The sequence below is a fragment of the Staurois parvus genome, unplaced genomic scaffold, assembly GCF_062004578.1.
Source record: "Staurois parvus isolate SC_StPar_1 unplaced genomic scaffold, SC_StPar_1.0 ptg000842l, whole genome shotgun sequence".
Classification (NCBI taxonomy): Eukaryota; Metazoa; Chordata; class Amphibia; order Anura; family Ranidae; genus Staurois; species Staurois parvus.
This window is the reverse complement of record NW_028318638.1, coordinates 103,776-117,451: the sequence shown is the minus strand read 5'-3', so window position 1 is coordinate 117,451 and position 13,676 is coordinate 103,776. Positions and strand designations below refer to the sequence as shown.

Here is a 13,676-nt window from a genome sequence, read left to right as displayed (position 1 = left end):
ACTTGCTATAGTCCCAGCAGTGGTGGTTTCCCAGAGGACTTCAGGGGCTTGATTCTATTGGCTAAAACTGGTCCTTCAAAGTCCTTTGGGAAATCTACACTTTTGGAAGTGTGAATCTCCTGGGTACCTGCTGCCCTCACTGGCTTCTCTCTATTCATTACATGAGAGACTGGTGACATGAGGTTATAGTGCAAGCTGCAGATCTCCTAACTTCTTCCAGCTCCCATAGTGCTCCCCAACCTCCCATAGTGACTTGCAGTCGCATTGAACCTCCTACATGGCCCCAGCACCCCTGAGAGTCATCAGCCCCTACAGTTCACCCTGGCCCCCGTCAGTGTTCCTTAGCTTGCCACTGTCAGAGGAGTGGTGGTTTCCCAGTAGACTTCTGGGGATTGGTTCTGTTGGCTAAAACTGGTTCCTCAAAGTCCTTTGGGAAATCTACACTTTCAGAAGGGTTGTCCTCCTGGGTACCCACTACTCTCACTGGCTTCTCCCTTGTCATTCCAGGTGAGAGTGGTGACATGGAGTTAGAGGGATGAACAATTGAGAGCTGTGGGGGGACCCAGGAGATTAACACTCCTGAAAGTGTCAGTTGTCCAGGGGACTTTGGAGGATCAATTCTAATGATCAAAGCAGCATTCATTGATGTGGGCATTGGGAAATATGAGTATTTATTGCCTTCTCCCTTATAACCAATATCAGGGTCACTATAAGTGTAGAGTTTGTAGGGAAAAGAATGGCACACTATTTTTAAAGTCTACAAATGATTTATTGGTCACATGCTTTGTTCAGATAAGACACAGCCTACGCGTTTCAAGGGTTCTAAAGGATAGGAGCATATGTCACCAGCACACCATGGATCTGTAACCAATAGTCCAAATATTTTATTGAAACAATCCCATCAACAACAGTGTCATGGCAACATTTCAAGGCCACAGAGGACTTCTTTGTAGGTATGTGCTCACGCATGCTTATCACATGCCTCCCAACATGGTCTTGAAACGTTCCATTAACGCTGTGATTGCTTCAATAAAATACTTGGACTATTGATTACAGATCCATTGTGTGCTGGCAACGTGTTCCTATCAATGTGCTTCCTCTAGCTCAGTGGTCGGCAAGCCGCGGCTCTTTACAAACTTAAATGCGGCTCTTCTGTGTGCCGGGCACCCGCTCCCCTCCCTCCTCTCAGACGGCCGCCCCAAAAGTCAGGACTCTGCAGCTAGCCCAGCAATGGGCAAACTACGGAGCGTGGCAAACATTGGCTGTCAGGATGTAGGCGGGGCAGCGTGACGAACTCCTCTCCTCTCACAGTCCGCCCTGAAGACCGGAACGGCGCGGGAACACGGCGAGAGGAACGCGCGGAGCAAAGTTAAGTGAATTGACACAATATGGGGAATGAATTACTATAGGGGGGATGAATTACTATGGGGGATGAATTACTATGGGGGATGAATTACTATAGGGGGGATGAATTACTATGTGGGGATGAATTACTATATGGGGGATGTATTTTCAGTTTTAAAAATGTGGCTCTCAAAATAAATTTCAATCGTGGTTTTGGCGAGATTTGGCTCAGTTGAAAAAAAAGGTTGCCCACCACTGCTCTAGCTCAATGCTCCAAGCTGCGAACCGTGGGCCAGATGTGACCCTTTGCTTGCCTTTATCTGGCCCTCAGGGCGCATTACCTCTCAGTGACACCAATAATGAGGAACTATTCTTACTATTGACACCAACAATGGGGCACAATACCTCCCACTGATACCAATGATGAGGCACCATTCTTCCACTAACACCAAAGATGGGGCACCGCTCTTCCCACTGACAGCATTGATGGTACAGTATTCTTTCCACTGATATAATTTTCTACTCCCACTGGCTGCAGTCCAGCACCCACTAATGTCTTAAGGGCAGTAAACTGGCCCTTTGTTTAGAAGTATTGGAGACCCCTGTTCTAGATGACTTGCTGACAGTTGCCACAGCACCCTCTTACTCCAGGGTTTGTCCAGGAATGTGTGTGATGGGAATAGTTCTGGTTTTCAATGGACCCCCTTCATTAGTATTTACAGAATACAAGAAATTTGCCTTCAGTTTAAAGGGCAGGGTCACCTTTTCACAGAAAAAATTAAAAGATGAACTAAATCCAAATAGCTTGAACATAGTGGTTGTGATGCCCCATGCTACCGGTGCAGAACCAGCTGCAGATTTCCTATCTTTCCATATTGTCTCCCAGCTCCCATTGTGCTCCCCAATTTCCCATAGTGACTTGCAGTCCCCTTCAGCCCCCCACAGTTCTCCCTAGCCTCTTTCAGTGACTCCTACCTTGTCACAGAGCCTCCAGCCACCCATAGTACTCCCAAACTCCAACAGGGTTCCACAGTGGCCCCTTGTCTCTGCCAGTCTCCCACAGTGCCCCTACAAAATTTGATGACTTCTGGAGAGACCTCCAGCCCTCTTCAGAGACCTCAGCCCTAAAAGGTGTCCCCAGCTCCCTCCAGAAACCTCATCTATTATAGGCAGTGGCGTATTAAGGTTTTGTGCTGCCCTAGGCAACATAAAATCGGCACCCCCTGCGGAGAGAACCTGACATTGACCAACAACACCCCTGACTCCCACCCGAGAGAGCCTTCCACTACCACTGCCCCCCATACACCAGCCACCATCCCCCATGGCGAGAGAAAGAAAGACACTCGCCTTCATAGCTCCAGACATCCACGGGAACAAGAATTAGGCTGTGCATACACCGTCATGAAACCCGCAGCCTCTCTCGGAACCCACCAGGTCCCCATGCCGCATGTGTCCATTCTTCTGTCCCTTTTTCTGAGGGGTAGTGCTGCTCCCCTTGAAAAATGCCGCCCTAGGCAAGTTCCTTGTTTGCTTTGTGGTAAATACACCCCTGATTATAGGGTTATCAAAATCTGCAGAAGAGTCCCCTAACCACCTCCAGAACCCTCATCCCACTCAAGTGACACCTGCATTGCACTCCACTCCTCTACGGTGTTCCTGGAAAGCCCACAGCCTCCTGAAGAGGCTCACAGCCCCCTCCAGAGACTCCATTCCCCACATTTGCCACATGCTCCCTCCAGAATCTACTACATTATTATGTTTTCTCAGCACTTTACAATATAACGGGAGACAATACAGCAACAATACAGTTCAATACAAGAGGGATAAGAGGGCCCTAATCCTTGGAGTTTACAATCTAGGACATGGCAACAAATTCTGCTGCAGGGTCCCCAAAACTCCTCCAGAATCCACATCCCCCCACAGTGACACCCACTTCCATCCAAAGCCTTCCAGCTTTTGAATACATATTTTGTATTCCCATATTTTTTATTTATTTATTTATTTATTTTACTGTTGGGGCATGAAAGGTTTTGGAAGAATTTACCGGACCCTGGTCTCAGGGTTGAGGACCGCTGCCATAAATAAATTCATACATATTCACACCAATGAAAAACAAAACAAACTTTACAGTGCTTTAAAGTGCAGACTTACTACTCGGCGCAGTGTTCTGTCACCATGCATTTAATCGACACAGCGTGTCCCTTCGGGGGCCCCAGAGGTTAGGAGGATCCAGATTTTGTGTTCTGTAGTTCACCTGCAATTTATTTTGGAGAAAGCTGGTGTTCCAGGCAGAGCGAGCCAGCCTTTTTTTTTCCCGTCCTGTCCTGCTCCGTAAAAGTGATAATCCGGGGCTCTCGGCTGCAGCTGTCTTTCTGTATCCAAAAGGATTTTGTCCTCTTCTGTAGCTGTCAGTTACATGACTCCTCGAGCCGCTCTGCCCTTCATAGTGAACAGATAAGGACAGAGGGGTCTGGTGTGAAGTTGTAGCATCACAAGGGTCTGAAAGACCTCTCCCCTCCTCCCTCCGATAAATTTAGTGGAATTAATTTTTGGAAGACTATGGCGGTCACAAATCGTTCTTTTAGGTAGGTTCGGAAATTTTGAATCTGGAAGGGAAGTCCTCCCAGATGGTCTACACTGGCAAAGTGTTAGCTCATGGCCTTCTGGTCACTTTGCCCTCAACGAGCTCTTACCGGAATTGCGTAGGTGATGGACTTCAAGTCGGGAAACGCAACACTGTTCTTATAGATAGGTTTGGAAATTTTGAATCTGCAAGTGAAGTCCTCCTAGATGGTCCAAACCGGAAAGGTGTAAGCTCATGGCCTTCTGGGTCACTTTGCCCTCAACTAGCTCTTACCGGAATTGCGTAGGTGATGGACTTCAAGTCGGGAAATGCAACACTGTTCTTATAGATAGGTTTGGAAATTTTGAATCTGCAAGTGAAGTCCTCCCAGATGGTCTACACCGGCAAAGTGTTAGCTCATGGCCTTCTGGATCACTTTGCCCTCAACTAGCTCTTACGGGTCTTGCATAGGTGATGAGTTTCAAGCTGTGAAATGCAACACCGTCGAAGCTCTGCAAAGTTTCATAAATCTTCTCTTTGCCCCGTGTGACTTGATGAGGCAATCGTCACTATGTGCATCCTCCAAAAAAAACAAAAAGCTAATCATCAACTTAGGCCTTGATCTTTGTCAGTCGTTGTTCATGCCAACTCTAAGAGGAGGAAGTTTATTGTCACTTTTGATACTATTCAGCTCACGTTTGATATCATTTGAAGATGAACTCCAAGCAAACTGTTAAACACATATGGGAGCTGTTTTGCCTGAAAAAGGTTCACCCAGTCCTGAGATTTACACAACCCTGCCAGACAGTACAGTATTTCTGGTGCCCTGATGTTTCTCTGCTGCATTTAAACCATACAGAATGGTCACCGCTCCACCCCCAACCTGTGATAGGACAGTAGCATTGCCACCTTTGTTCTGGCAAAATAAGAGACAGGGGCAGGGGTGGGGCTAACTCTGCGGAATGATGAATGTGGCCAGTGGGGAGGGACTTAAATGAGTATGGTAAAATAAAACCTGAGCCTGCTGTGCTTCAGGTAAAGAATGCACGGGCTTGAGTGTGTAATGCAGAAAGTGCAAGGGTCAGGAGTGTGTAATGTAGAAAGTGTAAGGGTCAGGAGTGTTTAATGTAGAAAGTGAAATTGCCAGGAGTTCATAAAGTAAATAGTGTACGGGTCAGGAGCGCATAATGCAGAGAGTGCAAGGGTCAGCAGTGTATAAAGTAATAAGTGCATGGGTCAAGAGTTTTTAATGCAGAGAGTGCATGGATCAGGAGCATAAAGTAAAGAGCGCATGGGTCAGGAGTGTGTAATGCAGAGAGTGTATGGGTCAGGAGCATAAAGTAAATAGTGCAAGGGTCAGGAGTGTGTAATGCAGAGAGTGCACGGGTCAGGAGTGCATAAAGTAAATAGTGCACGGGTCAGGAGTGTGTAATGCAGAGTGCACATGGGTCAGGAGAATAAAGTAAAGAGCGCATGGGTCAGGAGTGTGTAATGCAGAGAGTGCATGGGTCAGGAACATAAAGTAAAGAGCGCATGGGTCAGGAGTGTGTAATGCAGAGAGTGTATGGGTCAGGAGAATAAAGTAAAGAGCGCATGGGTCAGGAGTGTGTAATGTAAAGAGTGCAAGGGTCAGGAGTACATAAAGTAAAGAGCGCATGGGTCAGGAGTGTGTAATGCAGAGAGTGCATGGTTAGGAGTGCATATAATAAAGAGTGCATGGGTCAGGAGTGTGTAATGTAGAAAGCACATGGGTCAGGAACATAAAGTAAAGAGAGCATGGGTCAGAAGTGTGTAATGCAGAGAGTGCATGGGTCAGGAGCATAAAGTAAAGAGCGCATGGGTCAGGAGTGTGTAATGCAGAGAGTGCATGGGTCAGGAGTACATAAAGTAAAGAGCACATGGGTCAGGAGTGTGTAATGCAGAGAGTGCATGGGTCAGGAGTACATAAAGTAAAGAGCGCATGGGTCAGGAGTGTGTAAAGTAAATAGTACAAGGGTCAGGAGTGTGTAATGCAGAGTGCGCATGGGTCAGGAGCATAAAGTAAAGAGCGCATGGGTCAGGAGTGCTCTAAAAAGCACTAATAAAATCAGGAGGCAACTATATCTTTGTAATGGATTATAAACAAAAAAAAAAAATATGTACAAAACACTACGATCCCCCTAGTAGGACCCTCGTAAAAAAAAAAAAAAAAAAGAAGCGGCTGCCCTATTGCCCATATTTATTTTGGTAAGCCAACTAGCACAAAGCTAAATTTATCCCCCTCTCCTGACACAGCCAATTCAAACGTGCACCTGCCATGCGGTAGTTGAAATAGCTTAATGTAGGATGGCAGTCAGGGCCCCCCACACGCTCTCCGGATCTACTGCAGCGGAGCATGTAAGGCTTGCATTATTTAGCCCCACTGAAACCCGGTATGCCTTCCACAACGAGGGATCTTCGTGCTCGTCTGTGTTATTTTTAGCCTAGAAAACATTTTAAGAGCCTATTTATGCATCTGTTAAAACAGGATCATTTAAAAGTAGTATTCTTTTTAAAAGCAAAATGTTTTTGGCAAGGAGCCAGGACATACGAGGCTGCAGGACTGAGTGTCCAAGAAAAGCAATGTCGGTTTGGTATGTGACATTCAGAATGATCGGTTCTGCAATATTCTAACTGGATCAGGAGGATTTGTGCTAAGGGCAATGCAAGAAGTTGTTCACTTACAGTCATTGGGTTGTCAGTCTCGAATCTCTAACAGCATGTGTAGCCAGGTCCACCTCCCCTTGCCTCCTACTCTTGATGATGTCTTGGGTTTAACTAAGGGAACAGCGTACAGTAGACACAGGAGGACCCCACGTAGTAGTCTGAAATCTCTATCAGCAGTTGTAGCCAGGTCCACTTACCCTTTGCATCTACCTTTGGTAATATCCTCAGTCTAGCACAAAGGAAGAGAGTACAGTGGACATGGAAGGACTCTACACAGTAGTCATAACCTCTAACAGAGATCTAACCAGGTCCACCTCCTGTTGCCTCTTTTCCTTGGTGATGTCCTTAATCCGGAACAGTGGAGCAGAATGCAATGGATACGAGAGGACCCTACAGAGTAGCCCTAACCATCTAATAGGAGGTCTATCCAGGTCCTCCTTCCCTTGGTGATGTTCTTGGTCTGGCACAGTGGAACAGCATACAGAGGACATAGAAATATCATACATAGTAGCCCTAAATCTCTAACAGAAGGTCTAGCCAGGTCCACCATCTCTCGCCTCCTTCCCTTGGTCATGTTCTTGGTCTGGCGGAGTGGATTAATGTACAGTGGCCACAAGTGGATCCTAAATAGAAGCCCTAAACGTCTACCAGTTGGTCTAGACAGGTCCACCGTCTCTTGCCTCCTTCCCTTGCGATGTCCTTGGTCTGGCACAGTGGAACAACATACAGTGGACACAGGAATATCATACATAGTAGCTCTAAACCTCTAACAGCAGGTCTAGCCAGGTCCACCATCTCTCGCCTCCTTCCCTTGGTGATGTACTTGGTCTAGCAGAGTGGAACATACAGTGTACACAGGTGTACCCTACATAGTAGCCCTAAACATTTAACAGCAAGTGTACCCAGATACACCTCCTCTTCCCTCCTATCCTTGGTAATGTCCTCAGTCTGGCACAGTGGAGCAGCATACAATGGACACAAGAGGACCCTATATAGTAGTCATAACCTCTAACAGCAAGTCTAGCCAAGTCTACCTTCCCTTGCCTTCTTGGTGATGTTCTCAATCTGGCACAATGGAACACCATACAGTGGACACAGATGGACCCTGCATAGTAGCCCTAAACCTTTAACAGCAGGTGTAGCCAGGCACACCTCGTATTCCCTCCTTTCCATGGTTATGTCCTCAATCTGGCACAGTGGAGAAGCATACTATGGACACATGAGGAATCTCTATAGTAGCTCTAAACCTCTAATAGCAGGTCTAGCCAGATCCACCTCCTCTTGCCTCCTTCTTTTGATGATGTTCTCAATCTGGCACAGTGGAACAGAGTACAGTGGCCACAGGCAGACCTTACATAATAGACCTAAACCTTTAACAGCAGGTATATCCAGGTCCACCTCCTCTTGCCTCCTTTCCTTGGTGATGTCCTCAGTCTGGCACAGTATTCTATGGACACGAGAGGAGCCCACATAGTAGCCCTTAACCTCTAACAGCAGGTCTAGCCAGGTCCACCTCCTCTTGCCTCCTTCCCTTGGTACCTGGTCTAGCAGAGTAGATGAAACAATATTCAGTGGCCACAGGTGGACCCTAATTAGTAGCCTCAACCCTTTAACAGCAGGTATAGCCAGATCCACTTCCTCTTGCCTCCTTTCCTTGGTAATGTCCTCAGTCTAGCACAGTGGAGCAACATACTATTGGCACGAGAGGACCTTACATAGTAGTCCTGAACCTCTAACAGCAAGTCTAGCCAGGTCTGCCTCCTCTTGCCTCCTTTCCTTGGTGATGTCCTCAGTCTAGCACAGTGGAGCAGCATACTATTGGCACAAGAGGACCTTACATAGTAGTCCTGAACCTCTAACAGCAAGTCTAGCCAGGTCTTCCTCCTCTTGCCTCCTTTCCTTGGTGAAGTCCTCAGTCTGGCACAGCGGAGCAGCGTACTATAGACACAAGAGAAGCCCAAATAGTAGCCTAAAACCTCTAACAGTAGGTCTAGCCAGGTCCACCATCTCTTGCCTCCTTCCCTTGGTGATGTCCTTGGTCTGGCACAGTGGAACAGAATACAGAGGACACAGGAGGATCATACATAGTAGCCCTAAGCCTCTGACAGCAGGTGTAGCCAGATCCACCTCCCCTTGCCTCCATCTCTTGGTGTTGTCCTTCTTCTAGCACACTGGAACAGCATGGACACAAGGAGACCCTACAAAGGCTGCTCCAGAAGGAAGCCTGGCAATGCAAAAAGGTTAGCCTGGCAAAAATATTGTAGTTCTTTTTCCAGATCTGTACTCATTATTACATCCCTAAATCCCCTCTCAATAGGGGAAACCTTAGGGGTTCCCTGAAGAAGTCTGAAGAAGGTTTACAAGAATGAGCGCACTATTCGTCTATTATAGTCCAGTAAGTCTCTGTTGCATGTGAGAAGAAGCCAGAAGAAAAAGCCGTCGCGTTTCCAGGGTCAGAACTCTGAACAGAGACCCAAACCATTGAATCTGAGAAGCAAATTGTATTCTTCTTAATCACAGCCAGAATCCAAGCCTTGATGAAGGGGGATTTATGACCTTGAAACGTGTTGTTGTTTTTTTCTTCTGGATTCTTGTCCCATGCAATGAGAATTATTGAACCAGATGAGTGGCACCGTCATCTTTATTAACTTACTTCAGAGCTGTACTGCGTGGCAGAGCTGTGTAAATCTCTCAACTGGATGGACAGAAATACAAATCCTTTGGCAGCTACCATATATTTATTTCAGAGCCTGAGCCCCGATGAAGGGAGGTTTCTGACCCCGGAATGTGTTGACTATTTCTTCTGATTTTTTTTTATGTGCAATATACCTTATTAACCCTTTCAGGGTTGTTCAGTGTAAATCTCAGAGCTGGATGGACAGAATTACAAGTCCTTTGGCAGGTAAAACAGCTCCCATATATACGTTTCAGAATCCAAGGCTAGATGAGGGGGGATTTCTGACCCCGAGTCGTGTAGGATATATCTTATGATTTTTTTGTTACCTGTAATAAAGACTTACTGGGCCTTAGCAAGACAAATGGAACCCTCATCCTTATTGCCTTCTTCAGGGCTGTGCTGTGGGGCTGAGCTGTAAATCTCAGAACTGGATGGACAGAAATACAAGTCCTTTGGCAGGTGAAGCAACTTCCTTAGGTGTATTCCAGAATCCAAGTCCTGATGAAGGGGGATTTCTGACCCTGAAACGCGTTCAATGAATATTTTTTTATTTTCGTCTGGTGCAATAAAGACTTACTGGACTTTGACCAGATGAGTGGCCCTTTCATTATTATTCACCTTCTTCGAGGGTAGTTCTGTGTAAATCTCAGAACCGGATGGACAGAAATACAAGTCCTTTGGCAGGTGAAGCAACTTCCTTAGGTGTATTCCAGAATCCAAGTCCTGATGAAGGGAGATTTCTGACCCTGAAACGCATTGAATATATATATATATATATATATATATATATATATATATACACACACACACTTTTTTTTTTTGTCTGGGACAATAAAGACTTACTGGACTGTGACCAGATGAATGCCACTCTCATTATTATTCACCTTCTTCGGGGTAGTTCTGTGTAAATCTCAGAACTGGATGGACAGAAATACAAGTCCTTTGGCAGGTGAAGCAACTTCCTTAGGTGTATTCCAGAATCCAAGTCCTGATGAAGGGAGATTTCTGACCCTGAAACGCGTTGTTTTTTTTTCTTTGTCTGGGGCAATAAAGACTTACTGGACTTTGACCAGATGAATGTCACTCTTAATATTATTTACCTTCTTCTGGGTAGTTCTGTGTAGATGTCAGAACTGGATGGACAGAAATACACGTTCTTTGGCAGGTGAAGTGACTTCCTTTAGATGTATTTCACAATTCAAGTCCTGATGAAGGGGGATTTATGACCCTGAAACGCGATGAATGAATATATATATATATTTTTTTTTTTGTCTGGTACAATAAAGACTTACTGGACTTTGACAAGATGAATGTCCCTTTCATTATTATTCACATTCTTCGGGGTAGTTCTGTGTAAATCTCAGAACTGGATGGACAGAAATACAAGTCCTTTGGCAGGTGAAGCAACTTCCTTAGGTGTATTCCAGAATCCAAGTCCTGATGAAGGGGGATTTCTGACCCTGAAACGCGTTGAATGAATATATATATATAGATATATAGCTATATATATATATTTTTTTTTTTTGTCTGGTGCAATAATGACTTACTGGACTTTGACCAGATGAGTGGTACTCTCATTATTATTCACCTTCTTTGGGGTAGTTCTGTGTAAATCTCAGAACTGGATGGACAGAAATACAAGTCCTTTGGCAGGTGAAGTGACTTCCTTAGGTGTATTCCAGAATCCAAGTCCTGATGAAGGGGGGTTTCTGACCTTGAAACGCGTTGAATTAATTTTTTTTATTTTTTTCTGGGGCAATAAAGACTTACTGGACTTTGACCAGATGAATGGCACTCTCATTATTATTCACCTTCTTCAGGGTAGCTCTGTATAAATCTCAGAACTAGATGGACAGAAATACACGTTCTGTGGCAGATGAAGTGACTTCCTTTAGATGTATTTCACAATCCAAGTCCTGATGAAGGGAGATTTCTGACCCTGAAACGCGTTGTTTTTTTTTTTGTCTGGGGCAATAAAGACTTACTGGACTTTGACCAGATGAGTGGCACTCTCATTACTATTACCCTTCTGTGTAAATCTCAGAACTGGATGGACAGAATACAAGTCTTTGCAGGTAAAATATGTGTTTCAGAATGAAGAAAGCCCTGATGAAGGCAGATTTCTGACCACAGTATTCTGATTTTTTACCTCCTGCCGTAAAGACTTACTGGACCTTAACCAGCATCCTCACCCCTATTACCTTCTTCAGGGTTGTGCTGTGGAGCTGAGCTGTGTAAATCTCAGGACTGGATGGACAGAAATGCAAGTCTTTGGCAGGTAAAATATACGCATTTCAGAATCCAAGCCCTGATAAAGGTGAGTTTTTGACCCTGAAACGCGTTGGATTTCTCGATTTTTATTTTTGTTTTGCACAATAAAGACTTATTGGACTTTGACCAGATGAGTGGCAAGGCCAAGCCCTGATGAAGGGGAATTTCTGGCCCCAAAATGCTTTGGTATTTCTTCTCATTTTTTTTTTTGTAGCTCGTGCCATAAAGACTTAACCAGGCAAGAGGCAACCTCATCCTTATTACCTTCATCAGGGTTGTGCTCTGGGGCTGAGCTGGGTAAATCTCAAGACTGGATGGACAGAAGTAAAACTCCGTTGGTAAAATATCTCCTATTAAGGGGCGGACTGACCATTTGGGAACTCAGGCCCTCGGGTCAGTAGGGGTCCCATGAGATGCCCCTGGTACCTTTCATAGGCTTTTTTGGGTGTGATTTGAGTGTGGGTGAGGACACAGGGGCCCCATGATCCCCTATTGCCCAGGGGCCTGGGGTCAGTAGGGGGCCCCATGAGATGCCCCTGGTACCTTTCATAGGCTTTTTTGGGTGTGGTTTGAGTGTGGGTGAGGACACAAGGGCCCCATGATCCCCTATTACCCGGGGGCCCGGGGTCAGTAGAGGGCCCCATGAGATGCCCCTGGTACCTTTCATAGGCTTTTTCAGGTGTGGCTTGAGTGTGGGTGAGGACACTGGGGCCCCATGATCCCCTATTACCCGGGGGCCCGGGGTCAGTAGGGGGCCCCATGAGATGCCCCTGGTACCTTTCATAGGTTTTTTCTGGTGTGGTTTGAGTGTGGGTGGGGACACAGGGGCCCCATGATCCCCTACTGCCCGGGGGCCCCATGAATTGTCAGTCCACCCCTGCTCCCATACATGTACTGTATTTAATTTTTTTGCCCAGAGTTCAGCTGTAAATGTCGGCAAGCTCTAGAACCCACCGATCGTGTCACGTACCGCGAAAGTCGATAAGACATCATTACCTCCGATACTTCAGCGGCACGCCACCGATGATGTACGCCGTTGCGTTTTTACGACACAGCCTATAAAAATAGGTCAGCCTCCGTCTTCCATTCACCTCTCCGGTGATTTAATTTACTGCTGGCGCGTTCTGCCAGGTCGCGATCGTAAATACGGAACGGTCGTCCGCTCACATGTTGCCTGTTAATGGCTCGCACATGTAATCGCATGGAGCGAGGTGTCCGGGAAGAGCCGGCCCGGGACGGGTGATTGATGTGAGTTAGTGATATTTGCAGAGACACGCACACGGAGCAGACGCGCGGGCCAGGTGCGCTCTCTCGGGGGGTAACTCCAACCAGGTGCCTGTGGAGGACAGGGGAGCGGCCATGTTGGATTTGTCAAGGGAGCCTCCGGGGAGCAGGCGAAGTAATGCATCACTAATGCGTTCAGATTGGGTCTGCTAACAGCTGGTGAACAGGTTGTGGGAGCCAAGCAGGACAAGCCGCACTGGAGATGGATATGGAAGCGTCTCTTATCTATGTGATCCGGAGATGACACGACTTTCCAGGCCCGTTACACGGAACGTAGCATGTAACTGCAGTGCGTTTCCTATTAACTGCTGGACTGCAGCGGCTGGAGGATGTAGAAGAGTGAGAAATGGAATTGAAGTGAAGGGATGGACTCTGCTCAACCGACCCCAGGAGTCTGATGTTGAGGAATGGCCTCCAGTTGCCGTACTGGCCAAACCCCTGACATGTTTCGCCTCACCTTAATCATTAATCTCTTGGAGAAATTACGGGACATCTCCTTCAACTTGCATGAATGCCTCAACTACTACCTCTGTGACCAAGCCCCAATGGGCGGGGTGAAACGAGTCAGCTGGTGTGGCCAGTACGGCGGCTGAGGCCATTCCCTAACATTGTAGTGGAGCGAGCAATGGAATAGAAGTGAAGGGATGGACTCTGCTCAACTGACCCCAGGAGTCCAATGTTGAGGAATGGTCTCCAGCTGTCGAATCGGTCACGCCGACTGATGCGTTTCGCCACACCCATGGAGATGACAACATGTGCATTAATCTCTTGGAGAAATTATGGGACATCTTCAAGTTGGATGAATGCCTCAACGACTACCTCTGTGACCAAGCCCCAATGGGCAGGGTGAAA

At 46.6% G+C, this 13,676-nt stretch overlaps 1 protein-coding gene across 3 annotated transcripts in view; it reads right to left on the bottom strand.

Annotated features, from left to right (window-relative positions):
• The window catches only part of HJV (hemojuvelin BMP co-receptor), a 52,301-nt gene that overhangs the window by 26,500 nt on the left and 12,125 nt on the right, over positions 1 to 13,676 (bottom strand). Inside the window, exon 1 of one of the 3 annotated variants that reach the window (XM_089655487.1) lies at positions 3,599 to 4,423. The exons of 1 other annotated variant lie outside the window; for it this stretch is intronic. The gene's annotated coding sequence lies outside the window, so the exon portion shown is untranslated. Of the gene's footprint in view, positions 1 to 3,495; positions 4,424 to 13,676 lie in introns of those variants that run through there. One more of the 3 variants, XM_089655485.1, reaches the window with a different exon arrangement.